Source organism: Lynx canadensis, chromosome B2 (assembly GCF_007474595.2).
Source record: "Lynx canadensis isolate LIC74 chromosome B2, mLynCan4.pri.v2, whole genome shotgun sequence".
Taxonomy (NCBI): Eukaryota; Metazoa; Chordata; class Mammalia; order Carnivora; family Felidae; genus Lynx; species Lynx canadensis.
In genome coordinates, this window is record NC_044307.1 from 101,336,920 (window position 1) to 101,360,105 (window position 23,186).

At 43.3% G+C, this 23,186-nt stretch overlaps 1 protein-coding gene across 5 annotated transcripts in view; it reads right to left on the bottom strand.

Moving 5' to 3' along the window:
* The window catches only part of FYN (FYN proto-oncogene, Src family tyrosine kinase), a 214,636-nt gene that overhangs the window by 104,938 nt on the left and 86,512 nt on the right, over positions 1–23,186 (bottom strand). For all 5 annotated transcript variants that reach the window (XM_030316179.1, XM_030316182.1, XM_030316181.1 and 2 more), the window contains one exon: positions 13,192–13,261. The gene's annotated coding sequence lies outside the window, so the exon portion shown is untranslated. The remainder of the gene's footprint in view (positions 1–13,191; positions 13,262–23,186) is intronic.

Genomic DNA, 23,186 nt, shown 5'->3' on the forward strand with positions numbered 1-23,186 from the left:
TCTTTGCCCCCCAACTCCTGAAAGAGCATCCAATATCCAGGGGAACACAGTGCTGTGTTCTGGGTCCACTGGAAGGACAGACTTAGTGAGGGATGCCATGATCATTTCTTTTGGCTCCGTTGCTTATCCACAACCTCAGATAGATTTAAGAATGAAAAAAAGAGTAAAAAACTGGGTTAGAAATAAGAGTTAATGTTCCCGAAATACAAAAATCAAATCATACCGTGACATGTACCAGCAGGAAGCACTTAAATATTCTTAAATGCACTCTCCTCCAAGGGCAAACATTTTTAGTATTTAGGAAGCAGTACTTACAGAGGTAACTTGGGTGCTATTTTGAAAATTACACACTACTATTATTATCCTAAGATATAGTTGTGCATGTATAACAGTTTGTCAGGGGAAAGGCAAACTACTGAGAGCATCAATTCAATTCAGCACACCTACCGTGCTGGATGTCTACTGCGTCAGGCAGTGTAACTAGATAGATCAGGATAAATGAACTGAATAGTATCAGAGGTTGGTCAAATCACTCTAAAAACAACTGATGTCATAATGACCTTTTTTTTTTTTTAACTTTAGAACCAAATTTTGAGAGCCATTCCTTTGAAAAACAGGCATAATATTTTCTACTTCCTTGCCTAATCATGCCCCAGGACTCATGTTCAGTGGCTTCTCTGTGAAATTTTCCTAACACTGCCTATCCCATTCCATCTTCAAGAAGACAGTGGGGTAGAACTGGGAATGTGTGTGTGTATCCACATGTATGTGTGCGTGTGCACATGTGTGTTTGTTGGAGGGTCTTCCTTTTTTTGCTCCACAGATATACAATACTCATATTACACTTTCCACATTGCATCCCAGTTGTTGGATCCCGGTCTCACCCATAAAACAAAACCCTCAGGGTCATGTACTGTGTCTCAATGTACCTCTGTTTTCCCAAGGTAGGAACAATGCCTAGCACTGCTCCTTAAATGTTTTCTGAATGAATGAACGAATGTTTTGACTATGAGCTTTATCGCAGACTCCAGAGTGTTTGATAGTCAAAATATTCTCCATGGTGGGTGTCAAAAGTTTCAATGCATGCATATAAATACACTTCAGGATAATAAGTTTGTTAAAGTATAACTTACATCTAGTAAAGCTGACCTTGAGTTTTGACAAATGGACACAATAGAGCAAGGGTAGGTGGTTCTTATGTACTTGCTTGGATCCTGTCCTCAGGACTGTGAGGCTTGGGTGCCAGGGTTTTTAACAAACTCCTCTGGTGATTCAGAGAAGAATCCTTAGAGTCGATGATGCTGTGCCACTGAATTCTAGATTTCCTTGCCCTTCCTCAGCCCCATCCATCACTCTCAGTCAATTATTAATATTGAAGATGAAACCAAGACGTTTCTACTCAGCATAACACTGGAAGCAAAACCTAGGTAACTCAGCCACTTGGCTGGAGTCAACTATAATTTCTGGTTGCTTAGCAGAAATACAGCTACTAAATGATATTTTTAAATGAACATGAGATATCCACCTAAAAAAAATGCCTTTGAATCAGAGTGAATAAAAGGACTATAATTTAATAAATGAGGGACTAATCCAGAATTACTGTAGGGAAGGGATTGGGGTGAGAGAAGAAGTCTGCCCTGACAACACATTGTTTTGATTCCAAATGCAACCTTCCACCTAAGTTCAAGGGGCTTTGTGAATGACAGAGACTGACACAAGGTCAAAACTTAAGGAAGGCAGTGCTGAAGGAAAATAGAGGAAATTCATTTCATCCTTCCAATACTGGAGGAGGCCACAGGACAAGGGGGGGGGTAAGGTATTATTTTCTCTAGCCTTTATATAACTGAGAATGTTGGAAGATGTGGAACCTGGCCTCTAATTAAGAATATGGGAGACACCTGGGTGGCTCAGTTAGTTAAGCATCTGACTTCAGCTCAGGTCGTGATCTCGAGATTTGTGGGTTCGAGCCCTGCATCAAGTTCTGGGCTGTCAGCCTGTAAGTGCAGAGCCTGCTTCGGATCCTCTGTCCCCCTCTCTCTGCCCCTCCCCCACTTGCACTCTGCCAAAAATAAATTGTTTTGTTTTTTTTTTTAAAAAGAGTATGGGAGAATCTTTTCCCGATTCAAATTTCCATTTTTATAAATTAGGGTTTCTATTTGGGTGAAGTCCATCATAACAAACACCAGGAGCCCGCCACCATTCTTCTGTCATTCCCCCCCCCCCCAACTCATGATTATATGACAATTGAATACTTCAAGTAATAGGGTCAATGGCCAGAGACTTGACATTTAGTGGAAATGGAATCTGACCTTTACTAATGTTTCATTGTGAACAGTGTTCTTGGTTTCATTGTGAATAGTGCTTAAGATGGGAGTGATGTATTGACTAGTATTTGACTAGTTAAAAAAAAAAAAAAAGAAACCATCATGAATCAAAACAGAGACATACTTGGTATAAACACAGCTAAAAATTGTATACTATGCATACTTGTTCTGCTGAGGTCCTGGGACACTACTGGCCTGCATGTGTTTTAAGAGTCCATTGATTAGAATGGATTTTTCTGAAAGGGTGAATTAAAAAAAAAAAAATCACCCTGGTTTTGCAAAATGCCACTGAGTTACCCCTAAGAGAAAGGAAATCATGGAAACTGTGGTGGAGACATTTGGAAGTATGCTTCACACTATCATTTACAAGGCAGGGTATGTCGGTCTCACCAGCTGCCAGGACTGGTGGAAAAGTGCTGAGCTAGGGGTTAGGACCAAACCAAGCGTCTCCCTGTAATTAGAGTTAGTTGGGGAAAATGTGGCACACAGAAGACAGAAACATGTGGCCTCAGACTGGGGCGGAGGTGGGGGAGGACAAGAAAGCTGATTAAGTTTCTCTCTCAAGAGATTTCAATTAAAGAATCTAGTTGGGTGTGGCCCTGGACCGCTCTGCTGCCCATACTTGTAGCTGTGAGCCACATGGAACACTTGAAATATGGCTTCTCTAACTTGAGATGAGCTGTTGAGTATAAAATACACACTGAGATTTCAAAGATTTAGTACTGAAATGTTCCAACAATTTTTAATATTGATTGCATGATGATATAACAGTTTAGATACATAGTAGGTTACAGTATATTGTTAAAACTAATTTCACCTATTTCTTTGTACTTTCATTTAACATGGCTACTAGAAAATTTTACATTATGCATGCTCCTTGCCTTCTATTTCTATTGGACGGCACTGATTTGGACACTCATTTCTTCACTTGTTAAATGTTACTGGGAGTGGAAACCTGGATCGTGGAGGTTAGCATGGGAAGAAAAACATTGCGGACAATGAGTGACAATGTCAGGGCGGAACATTATGGTTATTACTTGCTGACTGAAAACGTTAACTTCAGGAAGCGTGAGGAGGAATCACAAGAGACCCAAGCTAATTAGGTCTGACCTGGGTCCCGTTCAACCTGCCTGTGCCTCAGGTTGCTAACCTGTAAAATGGGAGGGCAGGACTAAATTCCTACTGGCTGAAGTAAGACCAGAGAGGGCCTCTACCTGCAATTGTTTCCCGTTGCTTCAAGTTCAAGGATAATTTCTGCTAAAAAGAATTAGAAGTAACCTAATTGGTCTGTATCCTTGGCCAACACTGTGACACCAACACTGTGGCCCATTCTGAGAAGCACTGCTATTTATCTGCGACCGTTCTTCTCCTGGGAACAAACTCACAGTTTCTTCTGTGACTCATTAAAACAGTTAAATATACACAAAGAACAAGGAGTGCAAGGTGGGGAAAACAGACTTCATCTCCCTGATAAGGGCTCAGACAACAATTTGAAAAAGAGAAGTCCTAGAGATGATATTCAGAGGGAAATGTATTTGTTTTCTTTCTTTTTTTTTTGTATTTTTTTTAAGTTTATTTGTCCATTTATTGACAGAGAGAGAGAGAGACAGAGAGGTAAAGAAAGCCTCCCAAGCAGGCTCCACGCTGTCAGCACGGAGCCTGATGTGGATGTGGGACTTAAACTCATGAACCATGAAATCGTGACCAGAGCTGAAATCAAGAGTCAGACACTTAACTGACTGAGCCACCCAGGCGTCCCATATTTGCTTTCTTCCCAAGCTACAGATGAAATATCTACTATTGTGCTCTTAACCTACTAATTAAGAAATACAAGGTTTTATAATATATCAGTTAACGACTTTTCTCCATAAAACCCAACCTTCCCCCCTCTTCAAAAATCAATCACCCCTCAAATCAGATTTCAAGAACATTAATTTCTATTTAAAAGAGATGTTAAAAACAAGCAAGCAAAGCATTCCATTTCTAAACCAAGCCTTGGCTGATGTGCGGGGGCCTCGGCTGGCTGCGGCCCAGGTGCTGGAAGCTGGTGATTCTGCGGACGAGCGTCAGAGTATATAAATCAGTTACCCACATGGAAAAGTTGGGATGGTTAAAATACAGACCGAGATTTCTGATGGTACTGGGCCCACATCTGTCTGAGCCCCAGTAGCACCTGCAGCTTTTAGGTGTATGTGGCTTGTGTTTCTCCAGCTGCACAGCCCTGTCCTGGCTGACTTTTCCTTGTTCACAGACTTACCCAGTCAGGTAGGCACTAGTCTAAGGCAAGCACTGTAGGTGGGAGACAGTGCCAGGGGTCAGGGATCAGAGGGAACATGGCAAAGTGGAAAACCTTGGCTCGAAGCCTGACGGATCTGGCTTGGTATCAGCTCCACCATAGGAGCTGGGTGACCCTAAGCAAGTCCCTTTGCTTGCCAGTCTGAACTGTTGTGTGTGGGGGAAAGTGAAATAAATTCTACAGTTAAGGAGCCTATGCGGTACCCTGGCAGGCAGCAGTAAACGGCTCTGTAAAGTTACTCCTTCTTATCCTAAAGGCAAAGAAATGTGTTCAGCATAATCTATTATCACAGCAAAATCTGGCTGACTGCCAGGGCACTGGCTAAAAAAAAAATCATCACTGTAAAAATATGAAGGTCATTCACTATAAAGAACTGAGGAAGAGAAAGCAAAGGGTAAAAAATATCACCGTCCCAATGTAATAACGGGTACAGGTGAGGATTATCCATTGATACTCAAGGCACTGGGCAAAAGGTGGGTGGGTGACAGGATGTTCACAAAGGATCCATGCACCAGCCCACAGATGCCTTACTGACCCAAGGTGTATGTGAACATAGGGGAGGTCTGGTTACCACCGTATTCAAGAGATCAAGCAGATCACTCTGGATGGTGGGACAAGCTGACACCATGGACCTCCTGCTGTGATAGAATATCAAGCATCTATCACTACGTGTGAGGTATTTTTGCCAAAAAATGTTTCACCTGCATCTAATCCCAAGCCTCTAGATCTAACTATTTTCAGGAAGAGAGAAAGGGAAAGTTGAACAACACCATGAAGAAACAAGCAAGGCCAAAATACAGGACATTCTACACTACATGTAGCCTGGACAACTGGGGAGGTCTTAATATGGAATGGATATTAGCTAATATCATGGACTTATTGTGAATCTCTTAGCTATAACAGTATTGTGATTATGTGGAAGAATTCGTATTCTTAGGAGATACGTGATGAAATATTTAGAGGTAAAGTGTTAAGATGTTTGCAATTTTCTTTCTTTTTATAATTTTTTTTAATGTTTATTTATTTTTGAGACAGAGAGAGACAGAGCATGAACGGGGGAGGGTCAGAGAGAGGGAGACACAGAATCTGAAACAGGCTCCAGGCTCTGAGCTGTCAGCACAGAGCCCGACGTGGGGCTCGAACTCACGGACCGTGAGATCATGACCTGAGCCGAAGTCGGCCGCTTAACCGACTGAGCCACCCAGGCGCCCCGATGTTTGCAATTTTCAAATGGTGCAGAAAAAATTTATGTAATATATGCTATATATGTTATATATAATACATATAAAAGTAAATGTGTTTAAATTGGAAGAAGGAACAAAGAAAGCAAATGTGGTGAATTCAGAACAATTGGTGAATCCAGGTAAAGGACACATAGGTGTCGGTTTTACCATTCTCCCAAACTGGCGGCTCTGAAGTTTTTCAGAATAAAAAATTGGGAAAGAAACTGGAAGAGAGAGAGAAGCAAAATATAATACAGAAGAAAAAAAATCACATGTCACTGCCTCCTCTTTTCTTAATCCCCTCGACATTTATATTCAGGTCAGCTTCACTGTGTCTCTTCATTCAATACGGTTATAGTTTTACCATTTTAATAAATTTCACGTGTGCTCATTCAAACTGATGGAGCTACTGTTTTGGGTGTTTTTTTGGCTGACATCAAAACCAAACTTTAAACAAGGCTCCAATACCAGGCTCTGGAAGTGCACCAAGTATGAAGCCTAAGATATCATACCAAAAACTCCTGAAATTGACACCTAATTCCCTATCCAGACGGCTTTTAGGCCAGGAAGACTGGATCAAAGGTGGAACATCCTCTTAGGCTTTGATCTTTCTTCAAAGATGGCACTCTCTCGAGGCGCCTGGGGGGCTCAGTTGGTTAAGCGTCCGAGTCTTGATTTCGGCTCAGGTCATGAACTCATGGTTTGTGAGTTCGAGCCCCACATCAGGCTCTGTGCTGACAGTGTGAGCCTGCTTGGGGTTCTGTCTCTCCCTCTCTTTCTACCTCTCCCCTGCTTGTGCTCTCTCTCTCTCTCAAAATAAACAAACTTCTTAAAAAAAAAATATGACACTCTCTCCACCTGCATTGGGCATTGACAGAGGAATGACAGGTACAAGGTAAGTGGTCAACCCAGCCACAGAGGTCTCAGACACCACATACGGCACGCTGTGCCTATGTTCAGGCGCATAGAGCAGCAAGGGCACAACCCAAAGAACCGTCTCTCAGAATTCAAACTTTAATGCAGTGAGAGCTCCCAGTGATGTGGGAATTAATTCTGTGATGCCTTTAAGATGGAGAGGGCCATAAAGGGTCTGGATTCAAACAGCGTAGATACAAGCTCAGTTCTACTGCACAAGTTAGCCGCACAACTTCAGAGCAGTTCTTTGTGGGGGTGCAACAAACACTGTGCCGGGGACAGCTCTTCACTGGGCAGAACTGTCTTAGGCACCGTAGGACATTTGCCAACCACCTGACCCCCACATCACCACATGCCAACAGTGCCTCCAGTCTTTGAGAGGGGGACAACAAAGACTCCCAAATGCCTCCTGCCTCAGTCACGGGCTAAATTTTCTGAGTCGCAGATTTTATCTGGGGATAATACCTGTTCTACCACCTAAGGAGGGATTTGGGAGGACCAAATATGCCACAGCTCCTTATAAACCTAAATTATCTATACAAACGATACCACGGACAGCCTTACCAGTCAGAGGCAGGTCTACACAGTGGGTCCTAATACCTGTATCCCACATGGGATCTATTGCACAGGGTGAGCTGTCCAGTCACATACTAGAATATGCAACAGCTACTTATTCTGAGAATGTTTCCCCTCCTTGAGTGGGAGATTCTGGTTTTAAGCATTGCCGCAGACCAACCCCACACTGCAGTGTAAATTTTAGAGGGAGGGCTGTTGGCAGATTTATGCGCCGCTGGAGCAGACAAAAAGGATGGCGGTCTCACAGTAGCTTCAAAGAATCTGCCTTAGGATGGCACCCAAACTAAACTGGAACGAGGACACTTCTCTTAGCAAGAAATAGCTTCCAGGGTCAAGAGAACAAGGTAACAGAATATGGTGCTCTACCCTCCCATGCACAGCAGAGCAAGGAGCAGCATGCACTGGTCTGACCTTCAAAATGCCTGATCTGTTCTTTGCATCTTTCAGGCATGCTTATGGGAGGGAATCTTAGAGGCTGGGCAGGGCTTTATATCAGTGTGCACAAGAGTCACTTGGAGAGTGATATGAAGAAAGCACCTGCCACAGGGGTTCAGATTCTGTCCATCTAGAGTGGGCCCAGGCACCTGTACTCATAAATAGTCTCTCTGGGTGATTCAGATGCAGGCCACAGACTGCCTCTGGGAAAACAGGGACACCTCTCCAGAGATTTCTACAGTTAGGAGGCTTTGCCTTCAACTCTCCCCCATGGAGCATTCTGGCTCTCATTTTATTGCCTTCATGACTTAGAATTTAGGTAAAAGTGTTTCTCTGCCTTCAGATGTGGTTATTTTGGGGGGTTAAAAAACTGTTCTTCCATGGGGCGCCTGGGTGGCGCAGTCGGTTAAGCGTCCGACTTCAGCCAGGTCACGATCTCGCGGTCCGCGAGTTCGAGCCCCGCGTCGGGCTCTGGGCTGATGGCTCAGAGCCTGGAGCCTGTTTCCGATTCTGTGTCTCCCTCTCTCTCTGCCCCTCCCCCGTTCATGCTCTGTCTCTCTCTGTCCCAAAAATGAATAAACGTTGAAAAAAAAAAAATTAAAAAAAAAACAAAACTGTTCTTCCTCTACCTCTGTTCCTCCTCCCCACCCACCTACCATACACATTGTGTAAAGGAAAAGCTGATTTTATTTTGTTGATCTAATCTCTCCTTTATCATTCACTTTCAAATGAGGACTAGGAAACACTGACTGGGCAGAAAGTTCCGACCCTTCCTTTAAGGAAGGCCAAAGGCCTCAGGTATTAATGGGGAAGTGAAGGAGGTCACCAAAGGCAGAGTTGGGAAAAGGCACAAGTCCTTTTTTTTAATATACTTTTTTTTTTTTTTTTTTTTTTTTAGAAAGAGAGTGAGAGAAGAGTGGGGGAGAGGGGCAGAGGGAGAAAGAGAGAGAACTCAAGCAAGCTCCACGGTCAGCACAGAGCCTGACATGGGGTGGCCCTGGGATCCTGACTTAAGCCCAAATCAAGAGTCGGGCGCTCAACTGACTGAGCCACCCAGGTGCCCCAAGGCACATGTCTTGAAGAGCAAAGTGCAAGTGGGTACCGACTCCAGCTCATTAGCTGTGGTAAAGGGCACTGAAGTGGCCTCCAAAAATTACCCGGGGGTTGGAGAGGCAGTGTTGGCAAATAAGAAGCTATACACGTGTAGCTTTTCCATAGTTTCTTACATTAAAATATTTAGCACTGACATGGTTTTAGTCTCACCTGACACTGCTTACTATTCAGCTTTGGTACATTCCTCCAAATTCTATTCATCTTAAAAAACAGCAGACTGATGAAAATGCAAAATCTCTGGGCTTGGCCATCTGAAATGAGATCTTTTACCCTTGTCTTCTCCAACGTTCCAGAATGCATTTTTTGCAAAGGGAAAGATTATCAGAAAAGGAAAAATGCAGAGTAGTAAAGTCGAAAGAATATTATACTGAAGGTTTTGGTGAGAAAATATTTATGTCCACCAGCACAAGCCACACCCTTTCTGGGAAGATATTACTAGCCTTGAAGCTGGGTTAGTAGATCCCAAAATATACCTCACAAAAAGCACAGTTACCCTCCCAAAATAAGCCCTGTAATTAAAGTCTTTTCAAGTGGATCATCCTATATCACAACTTGACATACGTTGCTTTAATCTCCCTGCTTTAGCAAGTGTAGCCATCTTGGGCTACAAAAGCTCTCAATAACTTACACTTAAACCAGACTGTGGTGTCACTAGGAAATTGATGCAAATAAACAGCCCTGTGTACCAAAATACCCAATCTCAATCATCTGTAATGAGATCTCTCTCCTCCCTAAGCACATTTTCATCACACCAGAATCGCTGCCCTTGATTTAAAAGGAAGGACTAGCCCAGATTGAAACACCATTACATCTCAAAGGCTATCTAGAGACAGGCACTTGTGAAGAAGCTGGGGCCGAAATTAAAATATGAGACAACCTCTTTTGTGTGAATGTGAGGATCATGTTGTGTGAGTCTCATTTTCAGTTTACAGTCATCAGTATAAGCCTTCAGATGCCCATCTGTCTTGCTGAAGTCACGTCTTGCTTGGAGTCAGGGGCAATGTAAGAGAGAGTCTCTTACGAGACCTTTCAGCCCTATGATTCTCTGACCAAACCTCTCTACGTTTTCTGGTTCTATATTGACCTCTAACTAAATGCCAAAATATTAAAGATTTTATACCTTCAAAATAATAAGTACTTCGGGTATTAAATTTTAAAAATTCCTTCTATATCAGGTTTCTCAGTCTCAGCAGTTTTGACACCTTGGGCCCGATCATTCCGCATGAGGGGGTTGCTGGATAGTTAGTAGTACTATCTACAGGATAGTTAGTAGTGAGCAGAATCCATGGCCTCCACCCACGCGATGCCCATAGCACACAACTCCCCACCCCCTGCTGTGACAACCAAAAAAATGTCTTCAGACATTGACTAGTATCCTTTGGGAGAACAAAATTAATCTGGGTTGAGAACCACTGCTCTCTGTTTATATATTTACATATCTCCCCCAGGTATGGCTGGGTGGGCGGGGGAGGGTGGTGGGGAGTCTAGATTTTTCAAGGCACTCACAAGTTTTAATTTTAAGAATTTCAAACTTCCTATGACTCATAATGAAGAGTCAGGACATGTGATACAGTGCTACCTTGAAAGATTTATAAAGAACACTACTGCTGTCTTAAACAAAGGGTGGTGAGGCTTGCCCTCATTTCAGTCAAGACGCGTAAGAAGACGGATTTGCCGTCACCCTATCTCTTGGATGGCTCTCCTCCCTACTTTTAAGAGTTCCATTCTTCGAAGACTACTGTTAACAAATCCTTCATGTTCCATTACCAGGCACTCAGTACTGACTGCAAAAGAAGAACACTGGGGTTGGTGTCTCCTCACATCGTCTATAGATGCAATGGCCCATGGTACCAATGGCCCACGGTACCGCTGGTGGACCAACCACCTCAGGGGCAGGGTTCCCAGCGCTGGGCCACGTATCCAGGAGGGGTGTGGTAAAGCAGATGCTTCCTCAAGGAGAGGCAGGGTGGGAGGGAGAGGGAAATAATATCAGGAGACAAACAGTACAAGAATGGAACACGGTAAGTTCAGCCCAGAGAGGGGAAGATGAATGATGGAGAGTGTCTCCAAATACCGGAAGGGCTGGTGTGTGACAGAGTGGAAAGACCGGTCTCTACTTAGAAAGTGACTAAGAGCATAGGCGGCTCAATAACATTTATCACAGGCCTTCCATTGTGCCAGGCACTGTCTGGGCACTGAGACCAGAGGAAGGAAAAAGACCAAGGTCCTGCTTCATGGAGCATATGTCATAATTCACTGTAAAGACTAGAATGCTTTCCTTCCCTCCCTGCTTCCCTTCTTTCTTTTTAACAATTTGAGCTAAACACCCAGGTATTTGCTCATTTTTTTTCCCCATTGTAAAACTACGGTTTAATTAACATAGAGCAAAAGTCACCCTTTTATTGTAAAGTTCTATGAGTTTGCAGGAAATATACAGTTGTATCAATATCACCACAGATGGGGGCACCTGGGTGGCTCAGTCGGCTGAGCATCTGACGTCCGCTCAGGTCACAATCTCGTGGTTTGTGAGTTCAAGCCCCATATTGGGATCGCTGCTGTCAGCACAGAGCCTGCTTCAGATCCTCTGTCCTTCTCTCTCTGCCCCTCCCCTGCTTGCCCTCTCTCTCAAAAAATTAAACAAACAAAAAATATTGCCACAGATAAAGATCCAGAACAACTTCATTACTCTCTAAAATTTTCCTGTTTCCCTTAACTTTTTTTTTAATTGGCGCAAGCTACTCTTCACGTAGCAAGCTCCCTACCCCTGAGAGAATTTGGACTGCCCTTTGTCACGGGTTCTGTAGAAGAGATTTGATTTTGGCTCGAGGGAGAATGGGCTGGACAACCCCTGAAGCTGTGTCCATCTCTCCAATTCTATGAAACAAAGGGGTCCACTTAGGGACACCTAATCTTAAACACCAGCCCATCTGCAGTGACACAGTTGATTCCCTCCAACCACAGGAAAAGTCCCATCCCAATGCCAAATTCTTGTAGTTAAAGCTCAAAAATTTAGTCTGATAACTGGATCTCCAGGAGGAGTACATAATAAGCACAGACAAAAAAGTAAATAAATAAAAATAAAGCTTTGGAAATGAATGCCTAAATATGGTACCCGAGACCCAAACCACGGGGACCATCTATTCCCGACCCGTCTTTTCCTGCTCATTATTTTGGTTCGTAGTAACAATGACTCCAAAACTGAATGGAACTCAAACGAACTCCAAACTCTAACTGCACTTGGCTCCAAAGGTAACAGGAAGGTAAGTTAAATTAGTCAAGCACATCTAAGAATGGGTAGGCAGAGGTGGAGAAGACAGCAAATGTCTTGGGGTTCCCACAAGGTGTTACAGAGTGGACTCTGGAGGACGGACCGTGGTGACCAGCTGTGACATCTCTTGTGACAGCAAATGTGGTGTGACCAACCCATCCCCAGTGGCCCTCCTGCTGGGAGATATGTACACCTTTTGGTGGTCTGACTTCAGTGGCAAATGTCTAGTTTCCAAACGACGCTGTCCTGTTATCAAGAATAACTGCTTTATTTAACACCTACTATGCCCCAGCACTACCTAGCTCATTTTATTCTCATGACAACCTTATGACGGAGGTAACATTACAAGCCTCATTTTACAGATGAGGAAACTGAGGCTTAGGGAGGGTATGTAACAACCAGTTAGTGTAGAACTTGAACTTCAACCTGGGTCTCCTGATCTCGAAGACTGTTCTTTTTACTACTGCTAGCAAGGTCTTCTGGGTGGTTGCTGAATTTAATGTTCTTGGCCTCTCCGGCCACTGTCATGCTGGGACTGGCTCCCAGACGTGCTGAGTTCTTGCTTCCCTTCAACTTTCCATTTCCCAAGCAGCTAACTGACTATTTCTTGTTTCAACAGATAGGCCATAAGGATCTCTCTGCAGTGGAGAATCTTTGTTGCTGTTGTTATTCTATTAGTCTGCAGTTTATTACTCTTATAGTCCATGTTAGACTATACTCATATAGTCTAGGTTACCTAGACTACAAGCTCAACTGTCAAGGGTATTCTTTATCCTGTATTCAGAAACTTTCCTAAATCTAGATTTCTTATTAAATCTTAGAAAACTCCATATTTCTAATATTACTTAATAACATATCAGTAACAACAAGAAAAATGTCATACTGTTAGAAAGTACCAACTGAATGTTACATCTAATGATAAAATCCCATTTTGTCTAAATTTAGTGCAGATGTAAAAGATGCACAAAACAAGGCATTGGCTTCCCTTTTGGGCACCATTTTACAACAAAAGATATTAGAAGTAAATGCAGCAACACTTACCAAAATTTCCCCCGACTATCACAAACTTCATACACACCACATGTCTTCTAATACAGCTGCTGGACCAGTCCTGAAAGACAAACCACAACAAAAGGAAAAATGCATCGCTAAACAGAAGTAATTTACCCTTCTGGAAACCACAACATCTTCCTTGTTTGGGGCACTCATCAATGTACCAAACTCTTACTGCCAGATTCCTTTTTGTTTTTCACAGGAAGATGAAACCAATTTACAAATTAACTCAGCACCCACTAATAACAAATAAATTAAAATCGGGACAGTGAAATAAACCAGAAACTGTGCTCATACTTTGTTTGAATTTTTAGCCCTTACTTAAAGTAATTGAAGACAGGGGCGCCTGGGTGGCTCAGTCGGTTAGGCGTCTGACTTCGGCTCAGGTCACGATCCTCATGGTTTGTGGGTTTGAGCCCCGCGTCAGGCTCTGTGCTGACAGCTCAGAGCCTGGAGCCTGCTTTGGATTCTGCATCTCCTTCCTTCCCTGCCCCTCCCCCGCTCATGCTCTGTCTCTCAAAATAAATAAATAAATAAATAAAAATTAAAAAAATTTAAAAAATAAAATAATTGAAGACTAAAGAACTATGCAAAAAGACCTAAAATTGAAGTCATAAAAAATTTCTCCCTCAAACCAATTCCTCTTCCCTGTTTCTTTTAATAATATACTCTCTTCTCCCCTGCTGGCTGAGAGACCCTCACCTTTCTTTTCTAGACTTCATTTTCTTATCTGTAAAATAGGGATTATTGTATTGACCTCCCAGGGTGGTTATGGAGATTAAATGATATAAATTCAGTGACATGTCACAGAAAGGCTTAAAACAGCAGCTGGCATGCAGTAAACACTCAGAGCATTCGAGGAGCTATGATCTTTCTCCTAATCACCCAGACCTGAAAGCAAACATGGCCTTTCTCACCTCCACTGGACACCGTGGTCCTGGCCTGCCCTTCTCATCCTTTGGGCGTGCGGGACTCACCGCCTTCCCTCTCTCTTATCATCACACTGGTTGGCATCACACCTTGCAGAAACTCAATTCCTGGCCCCCAGTTTCTTCCCTTCAAATCCCACTCTCACGGCTCTGCAAGGCATCCTTCCTAAACCGAACTTAAAGCCTTGTGGAAACACCTTCCACCGCTTCCCATGACCTTCAAATTTCTCTGTGAAATTACATTAGCCTGGGACTCCAACTTCCCTCTGCTTTGTCTCCACATCTTCCATCGGAAGATGCAGTCGCCAGTCCTGCCTGAGCCTGTGGGTCTGCTGGTTTCTTCCGTGAGTGTCTCTGCCCCACAAATGCTGGTAAGGGGCCTAGCCATTTTCTGAGGCAGGGGATCTTTATTCCTTTTGTGCCACTGCAGCCTAGAGACATGTTTCTCAGAATAACGTTTTTATTTATTTTTATTTTTAAAGTTTATTTTTGAGAGAGAGTGTGCATGTGAGTGGGAGAAGGGGAGAGAGGGGGAGAGAAGGGGAGGGAGGGAGGGAGGAAAAGAGGGAGAGAGGGAGAGGGAGAGGGAGAGGGAGAGGGAGAGGGAGAGGGAGAGGGAGAGAGAGAGAGAGAGAGAGAGAGAGAGAAGAGAGGGAGAGAGAATCCCAAGCAGGCTCCATGCTGTTAGTGTGGAGCCAGACGTGGGGCTTGAACCCACAAACCATCAGATCATGAGCTGAGCTAAAACCAAGAGTCTGACGCTTAACTGACTGAGCCACCCAGTGCCCCTCAGAATAATGTTTTTAAATGCTTGAAATTAATACATGCAATGAACAGGATTCAAAAGAGGTATACTGATATGCAGTTATCAAAATACATAACAAAACAGATTTTTTTTATATTTAAATAAGGTCCAGCAAAAGTCTAATAATTACTGTAATCTGAAGTACTATTGGGCATAAATGGTATTTTAGAATATCTGTAACTATAAAGTAATATGAAAACACCCATAATTTCTATTGGTGACAAATAGCTAGTGCTACTTTCATAATAGAAGGAAATGTTAGATTTTTCTTTTTTTTTTTAATGTTTATTTATTTTTGAGAGGGAGAGAGAGACAGAGTGTGAGCAGGGGAGGGGAAGAGAGAGAGGGAGACACAGAATCCAAAGCAGGCTCCAGGCTCTGAGCCGTCAGCACAGAGCCCAACGTGGGGCTCGAATCCACGAACTATGAGATCACGACCTGAGCCAAAGTTGGACGCTTAACTAGCCACCCAGGTGCCCCGGAAATGTTAGATTTTGATTAATGGTTAGTAAAAATAATTTTTTTTCCCCCATCCAATTTCACAGACCCCTGAACTCCATCCATGGACCCCCAGGTCATGAGCCCCTGCTCTTAGGCCTGGCCTACCTACTTCTCCTCTTCGTGAGCTCTTTCTAACTTGATTTTCCCAATGTGCTGTTATCTTACCCCTGCTTTTCTGTTTTCAAAAATTATGTTTTATTTGATATAGATACTTGAAATACACTTCTGTATCCTACTTTTTAAGCTGTAAAGGAAGGCCCTCTTTTTTTATTCCTCGCATGGCAAATAATGCCCTGCCTCATAGCACACACAGGAGGGAAGGCACACAGCCACCACTGTTTGAATGTGAGCTCAAGGGCTTGCTTCCGGCCCCACACGGACTCAGCTGATAGGACTATTATGTCACCTCTCTCTGGCAGCTTGTGAGCTCCTAAATATGTAGATAGGACACCTAAACACTCCATATTCAAAGTATAAAATACTGAAATGAGGCAACAAAATGTTCTCTTCTTTTACTTCCCTTTAGAGAGGATGCTCAGATCTCCCAAGAACAGGCTGGACATCACACCATCCTGTCACACAGGGGGCTCCTGTGTGACACAAGCACAATCCCTTCCTCCGTGGAGCACCAAGTCTAGAGCTTTCCCCAGCTAGTGTAGAGTAGATGGGATTCTCTCAATCTTTCAGGGCTTTTGCAAAGACAAGAAATATCCAGTGATTTCCTAAGTATGGATACCTTGGTGACCTATAAAGACAAGGCCAGTTAAGGTTGCTCTGGCTTCTCACTGGTCTCACGGATATGAGCCCGTGGCCCCAGTAGATAGAGGGGTGAAATGTCACATTCCCTAAGTGACGGTGTCCTTGTATATGAGGCCGAAGATAGCAACTCAACAAAGAGACCGCTTCAGGAAGGTCTACTCCATACCTGGCTGCGTACTTCACTCTGAGCCCCCTGGGTCTGTGATGAATCTGCCTCAGGAGAGACCAGTCCTTTGGTCTTACCAGCTTTGTCCCTAAACAGCTGCAGCTCACTACAGTCAGAAAAGCATGTGACTCTTGACCTTGGGGTTGTGTGTTTGAGCCCCACATTGGGTGTAGTCTTGAACTTAAATAAACTTAACAACAAGAGAATAGCTCTTCCTTTTCAAATGACAAAAGTATAATGATTTCCTCCACTCATAAGGGCACTGTGACCATTTGCTTTGGAATAAATTCACCACTGGCAGCATCTTCCATGCTCGCCATTATATCAAGTGACGCTTAGGACAGTGAGGGTATACTCTCTCCCCCCAGAGAACTACAAAAGATGAGATACCTATTCAAAACAAAGGCTGGCCTTGGCATACTCTTTTTAAACTTAAGGACACTTATATCCATCTCACTTGAATTTGTTCTTCTTGAGACACACTAGGTATATGGTATTAAATAAAAACAGCTTAATGATAACAAACAGGAGCATGACTGTTTAATCTTTTGTTTCAAGAATTATGACATATACATCCTCGTAAATAAATAGTAAGATATTTACAGGCATTCCCACACAACACACTGCACTGCATGTACTTTTTGTTTCTAATACATATCACAGACTATGTGCGGCTCCTGATTAAAGGTAAGATCTCATTACCACTGGGAACAAGTATCTCTAACATGGTTCTCATCTGCATGGGTCATCCCTTCTCCGTTCTTCCTAACAGATCCCCCATATTCCTTCAGCCACAGTGCCTCAGGGGCAGGCGACAACACTCCCAGCTGGAGGGTGGGGACTTGATGGGTCTAAGGCTTTGCAGTGTGCCAACCAGCAACATCGGCATCACCTGGGAACTTCTGAGAAATGTCAACTCTGAGGTCCCATCCCAAACCTACTGAGTCAGAATCTATGTTACAAGATCCCCAGGTGACCTGTGTGTCCACAAGGTTTCAGATGCACTGATCTAAGGGAAACGCATTCCTCTTGCCAATGACTGGTTCAAGACTAGGCATGCGACCCAATGCAGGCCAACAAGATGTGAAGAACGGTTTCCTGGGAGCTTCTTCTCATTCTGAGATAAATTCTTCCTTTCTGAATGTTCCATGGGATGTGATGCCTAGGGCTTCTGTAGCTACCTTGCTCAGTCTAATGATAAAGCTGGCCCAGAGAGGAAGGTAAAGACAAAAAACCCCAGAGAAGCAGAGTTGGGGTGACTGCATTAGGTCAACCCTGAAGTCTGTGGAACCAATGGAACCCCAGTAAATTTCATATTGTTCAGGCCTCCTTGAGTTGGGTTTTCAATGACCAGTAGCTGGAAAGCATCTTGACCACTCAGTGCCCAATAAAGCATTATACAAGGAACAGAACACAGAGGCACTGGGCTCAGCCACATGCTGAAGAGTCCAGACAAGTTGGTGCATCGAGAGGCCACAGCAACAGTTTAGAGACTTGTTTTGTTTGGGGAAGTGACCCAGGAGTATTTCTGGTTCTGACAACCTTTGTTCACTTTGCATATTTCCAAGAGCTTTCTAAATCAGCCAGTTTAAATGATCAACCAGAGGAAGTGCTGAACACTTTCCAAATTATTTTAGCCAGAGTGGTCAACAGTTGCTTTCCCCAGAAGCCACATGGATGTCATTTCCTGTAAAGACAATGGGAGACTAATTGCTCAGCCTCAGACTCCAGTAGGGAAGACAACCTGTGACATGTAATTACTGGCAGGGTAAATAAGGAAAAGCTGGAGGATCTCAGAATCTGCTTTTGGATCCACTCCAATAACTTGGGGGAAAGTAAAAAAGAGCCAGCTGGTCTAGAAAAAGATTTGAGGGGCCAGGAGCTTAGGCAGTTGCTCTTAGCATTTTTACATACCACTGGTACTTATTTAAGACCTTTCTGAGGAAACCAAGTAGATCTGCTCTTATATAAAGCCATATACGGCTTTGGTGTAACTTTGCTTCATGTACAGGAGTGATGTGGTCAAGGAGAAGTGGGTGTCTAAATGGACATGATCTCTTCTGTGTTATAGCTTCTTAGCCCTAACAGGATATTTTGAGGGATGGGTTTGTCATGTTGGCTTGATGAAAGATGTGCTTTCTTTCCTTTTTTTTTTTTTTTTTTTAAGTTTATTTATTGTGCGAGAAAGAAAGAGAGAGCATGAGCAGAGGAGGGGCAGACAGACAGAATCCCAAGTAGGCTCCAGAACTGTCAGCGCGGAGCCGGACGCGGGGCTCAAACTCACGACTGTGAGATCATGACCTGAGCCGAAACCAAGAGTTGGATGCTTAACTGACTGAGCCACCCAGGCAACCCCAAGAACGTGCTTTCTATCATGGAGTGAATATTAGTTGGTTTTCCACAGAATTTTCTGTATGTTCTATCACCTCAGATCTCTTTTTCTCCCCCAAAGCTTTTTGCCTTCTCTTCCCTGGTATTTCATATACTTCCATAGTCCCAACCATTACCCCTTGTCACGTGTTTTAAACTATATCCCTAGATCTATCATCCATGCTACCTCCTAAATATAATGTACCTTAAAGGTGGGGACCTCGTTTTGGTCACTGCTAGTGTATCAATGCTTATCAGCACAGTGGCTGGCGTTGAGTGTTGTATGTTTGTTGAATGAGTGAGTGAAAGTCTTCACTCAGAGTCTTAGGATGACTCACAGAAGTTCTTGCTATGACCTCCTAACTGGCCTGACTTTGGTGTCTCCTTTTCCCACTCTATGGACACACATGAAAGCTCTGAATTACAGCTCTGATCATGTCAGTTTCAGAATGCCCCAGCTGGGAATGACTTATTTATTAGCTGTATTTTCCAGGTGAGAAAATGGTCCCAGTGAGACCAGGAGACTTGCCTTAGGTCTTACGAATAGTAGGTGGCAGAGGCAGGATTATAACTCAGGATGCTAACCAGTGGTTCTTGCCACCATACTACTGACTGGTTTGAAATCTTCAGCGATCTTTCAGTAGAACCTAGTACAGGGCTAGGTATGTAGAAGTCACATAATAAATATTTGTTAACTGACTGGATAAATGAATGTCTCCCTTTTGCGTATACCAATGGGTTTCAGTTTTTCTTAAAGTGGAATACTCTTTAAAGAAAGACGATTCTCAGGGCGCCGGGGTGGCTCAGTCGGTTAAGGCTCCGACTTCGGCACAGGTCATGATCTCACAGTTCGTGGGTTTGAGCCCCGCATGGGGCTCTGTGCTGACAGCTCAGAGCCTGGAGCCTGCTTCAGATTCTGTGTCTCCCTCTCTCTCCTCCCTTCCCCTGCTCACACTCTCTCTCTCCCTCTCAAAAATAAATAAACATTTAAAAAAAAAAAAAAAAAAAGAAAAGAAAGACGATTCTCCAGTATACAACATGGAGAAGAGGGGAGCTGCTCTGGACCTTTGCCCCTGCAGTGCCTCTGAGCCACCTCCTAAGAACCTCAGGGCTTGGTGGCACTGCAAAAAAACAAAACAAAACAAAACAAAACAAAACAAAACAAAACAAAACACGGATGACTTACACAAACTCTTCAACTTTGTACTTAAAGCCACCATTACTCCAAACCCACCTCAACCTTATCTTCCATTTCTTCTTCCTCCTTCACGCCCAGTCTTACCAAAGCACTTGCTGTTCCCATCATCTGCCCCTTCCCCAGGCCTTCCTGTGCCGTTTCTTCCCTCTTATGTGTTCTTACTTCCACTTGCAAGAATGGAGAACCAACCTGCCCTCAGGCCCAACTCTAATATAAATCCCTCCCTGAAGTTCCTGCCCAATTTCCTCCACTAGAATCAATCTCACTCTATTTGTACCTCACCTATAGAACTTACCATATCATCTACTGCAAGGGAAAGAGACAGCTCCTTGAGGGCAGGAACCTACTCTAAATTTATCTTCGAACCACTGGCACCTTGCTTGGCCCAATGCCTTGCACAGAAGAGGCACTTCTAGTCATTTTGTTGCATTCAAAGGGCTTTATCCTTTTTAGTTCACTTCTGTGACCAATTATATAAATTCTCCAATGGGGATTCCAAGTCTTCCTCTAGACAATAGAGGCTGATGAGAAGCCAGCACACACTTGTGGAGCCCCCTTACTAAGAAACAACTGTATGAGTCTTTGCTGAGTCTCATTGTCAAAAGCAAAGAATGTGGGGGCAGGGAGAGTGACTTCCTCTCCCCTCCATAGCTCTCCTGTGGCTGTGGCTGCCCTGCACAGCGTGAGGTACAAGCTGGGCAGCCTGTGCACAAAGATAACAATAGATTTCAAATACAGTCCTGACTCCTTCCATGCTACAATATTCTCTGCGAGTCTAAAGTCAATTGTCTGAAAAATTAAAGCGTTCCAAATGGCAGGATAATGCATTAAACAAGCCAGTGCACAAAGCCCAATCACAAGGGAGGAGGACGGGAACCAGAAAACACAGGGTTCCCTAGGAAACCAAACCCACTTTATGACTACTGTGGCCTTCGCTCCCCTTGGGGGAGGAGGAGGGGTGCTCTGAGAAGGCACCACTGACCCATCTGCTTCCCTTGCCTGCGGGGCTCTATTTCTTCTGGCTTTACTCCAATGAGTTGGGGAGACTCAACTGAGGCTCGGTTGTTGCTTGTTTGATTATTTGCTGGAGGGGGAGTAAAGAGCAGAAGAAAAGAGGAGGAAGACAGACAGAAAAAGAGATGAGCACAGAAGGCACTTGGCCAGCAGAAAGAAATTACTGACCACAGAATAAGAGGGCAGGAAGGCAGAACTACAAAAGGCTGGCTCAGGGAATCAGAGGCTCCCTGTGAGCAGGGCACCACCAAACCAGCAAATGAGTTTACCCTCAGCTGCCCAAGAGGCCAGCTCTGAAGTCAGACTAGAAAGGTATACATTCTGGGCTTAACGGCACAAATGGTTGGACTGAGTCAAGCAAAGGGATGGCTGGAGGGCTCGGGTGGGGCTTTTAGGGCTCCCCTTTGCCCCCTGTAATCTCCATCAGCCCCAAGCAAGCATAGTAATAATATGATTCATAATAATAATAATGAATTATTAAGTTTAAACTTTTAGGCTGAAGATGGGGAAGAAATAAATGCCATTGGAATAACTAATTAGTTGACTTTCAGAAGGAAAAAGATTCTGTTATTCTATAAGACTCATGGAATGAAGTTTATATTTATAATAATCATGTCTTTTCTTTAACGAGTTAAAGAATGAGCAATGAGTTTCTTTCAGGTGATCACATTACTTAGATGTCAGGTAAAAAGAGAAACTGTTTTGTAGTATACTTGAATGATTTCTGCCTTGCCCTTATAAATGAAGCTGTTTCTAGGGATCTGCTGTCCAGAGTCTGAACAACTTATGATGCAGGTACAGCTGCTGGACAGGTCCCTAAGCTCTGCCTGATTACTACTCCTGAGACCTTCCAAACAGATACTGTGCAGTGGCTCCTGGGAAGGTCCGTGAAATGCACACAGTATCACAATACTGCCAAGATCAAGATTAATAATGATGTGTGTAGAGCCCTTGGAGTGTAGGCTGGCTACAATATTATAATCCCAGAATCTTAAGGATGAATGAAATGTTGAAGAATATCTAGTCCAGTAGTTTTAGTGCTATGTTTTTAGTACAAGAACCTTCTGAATTCATACACGTGCACACATTTTCAAGGTTGATACCGAACGCCAATATATTAGATGAAAGTAGAACAGAACAGTCTTGGTTCAAGGGTAAAAGGACTCAAAATGCTACCACCTGGGCCATCCTTCTGGCCCACTTGGCACTTCCATGGAACCCTAATGTTCTAAGAACACCGAATATCACAAATCTAGTCCCCAACTCCCATCCAGCCTCTTGTCTCCGTCTCTTCTAGCCCGAGCACAGGTTTGCCATGCAGCAACATGGGTAAGGAAACACCTCTACCTTTTCTCTACCAAGGATCTATTTTACCCACACCCAGGACCCAACATTATGAGGATTTCACCTCTCATAAAAAACTGCATTTTTGAAGCAGTAGCTAATTTATTTGCCTAGGTCATATTTGGAGTCAGTGACACCTCAACCTAAACCTTAGCCCTGCTATGCTTGGTAAATTTGGGAAAATTCCTGGATAGTGTGAAGTGAAAGTAGAAACCCAGCAGATGCTTGTCTTCTCTTCCTCTGCTTCTTATTTATTCAAAACAAATCTCCATCCAAAAAAAAAAAAAAATCAAATAACTAGGAATAAATCCAACACAAAACACTGAGAGAACTTAAAGACCTAAATAATAGAGGGTTATGCATGTAAATGAACTGGAAGTCTGTTTTTAAGTCAGTCCCCTCCCCAGACTGAATCTTCAATGCATTTCAATTAAAAAAAAAAAAAAAAAGATAGGTTTTTTTTTCCCAGGTGGAAATTGACAAGTTGATTCAAAAACATCTATGGAAATGCAAAGAGCCACAAGCCAAGATAATGTTGAAGAAGAACAACAAGGCTGGAAAACTTACTCTATCAGTTTCAAAATTCATTATAAAATAATAGTAATTAAGACAGTGTGGCATTTGTTTAAGGATAAATAGGTCAATAGAAGAAAAAAGAAGGTCCCAAAATAGACCTATACAAAGAGTCATCTAAATTATGACAAAGATGATGCTGAAGTTCAATAAATGGTGTTGGGTTCACTGGGTATTGTGGGTTGTGCCTCAGAAAGATACAATGAAGTCCTAACCCCCTCAGTACTTCAGAAGGTGACCTTACTTGGAAATAGGATCTCTGTAGATATAATTCATTGAAATGAGGTCAGAGTGGATTAGGGTGGGTCCTAAATCCAATATGAC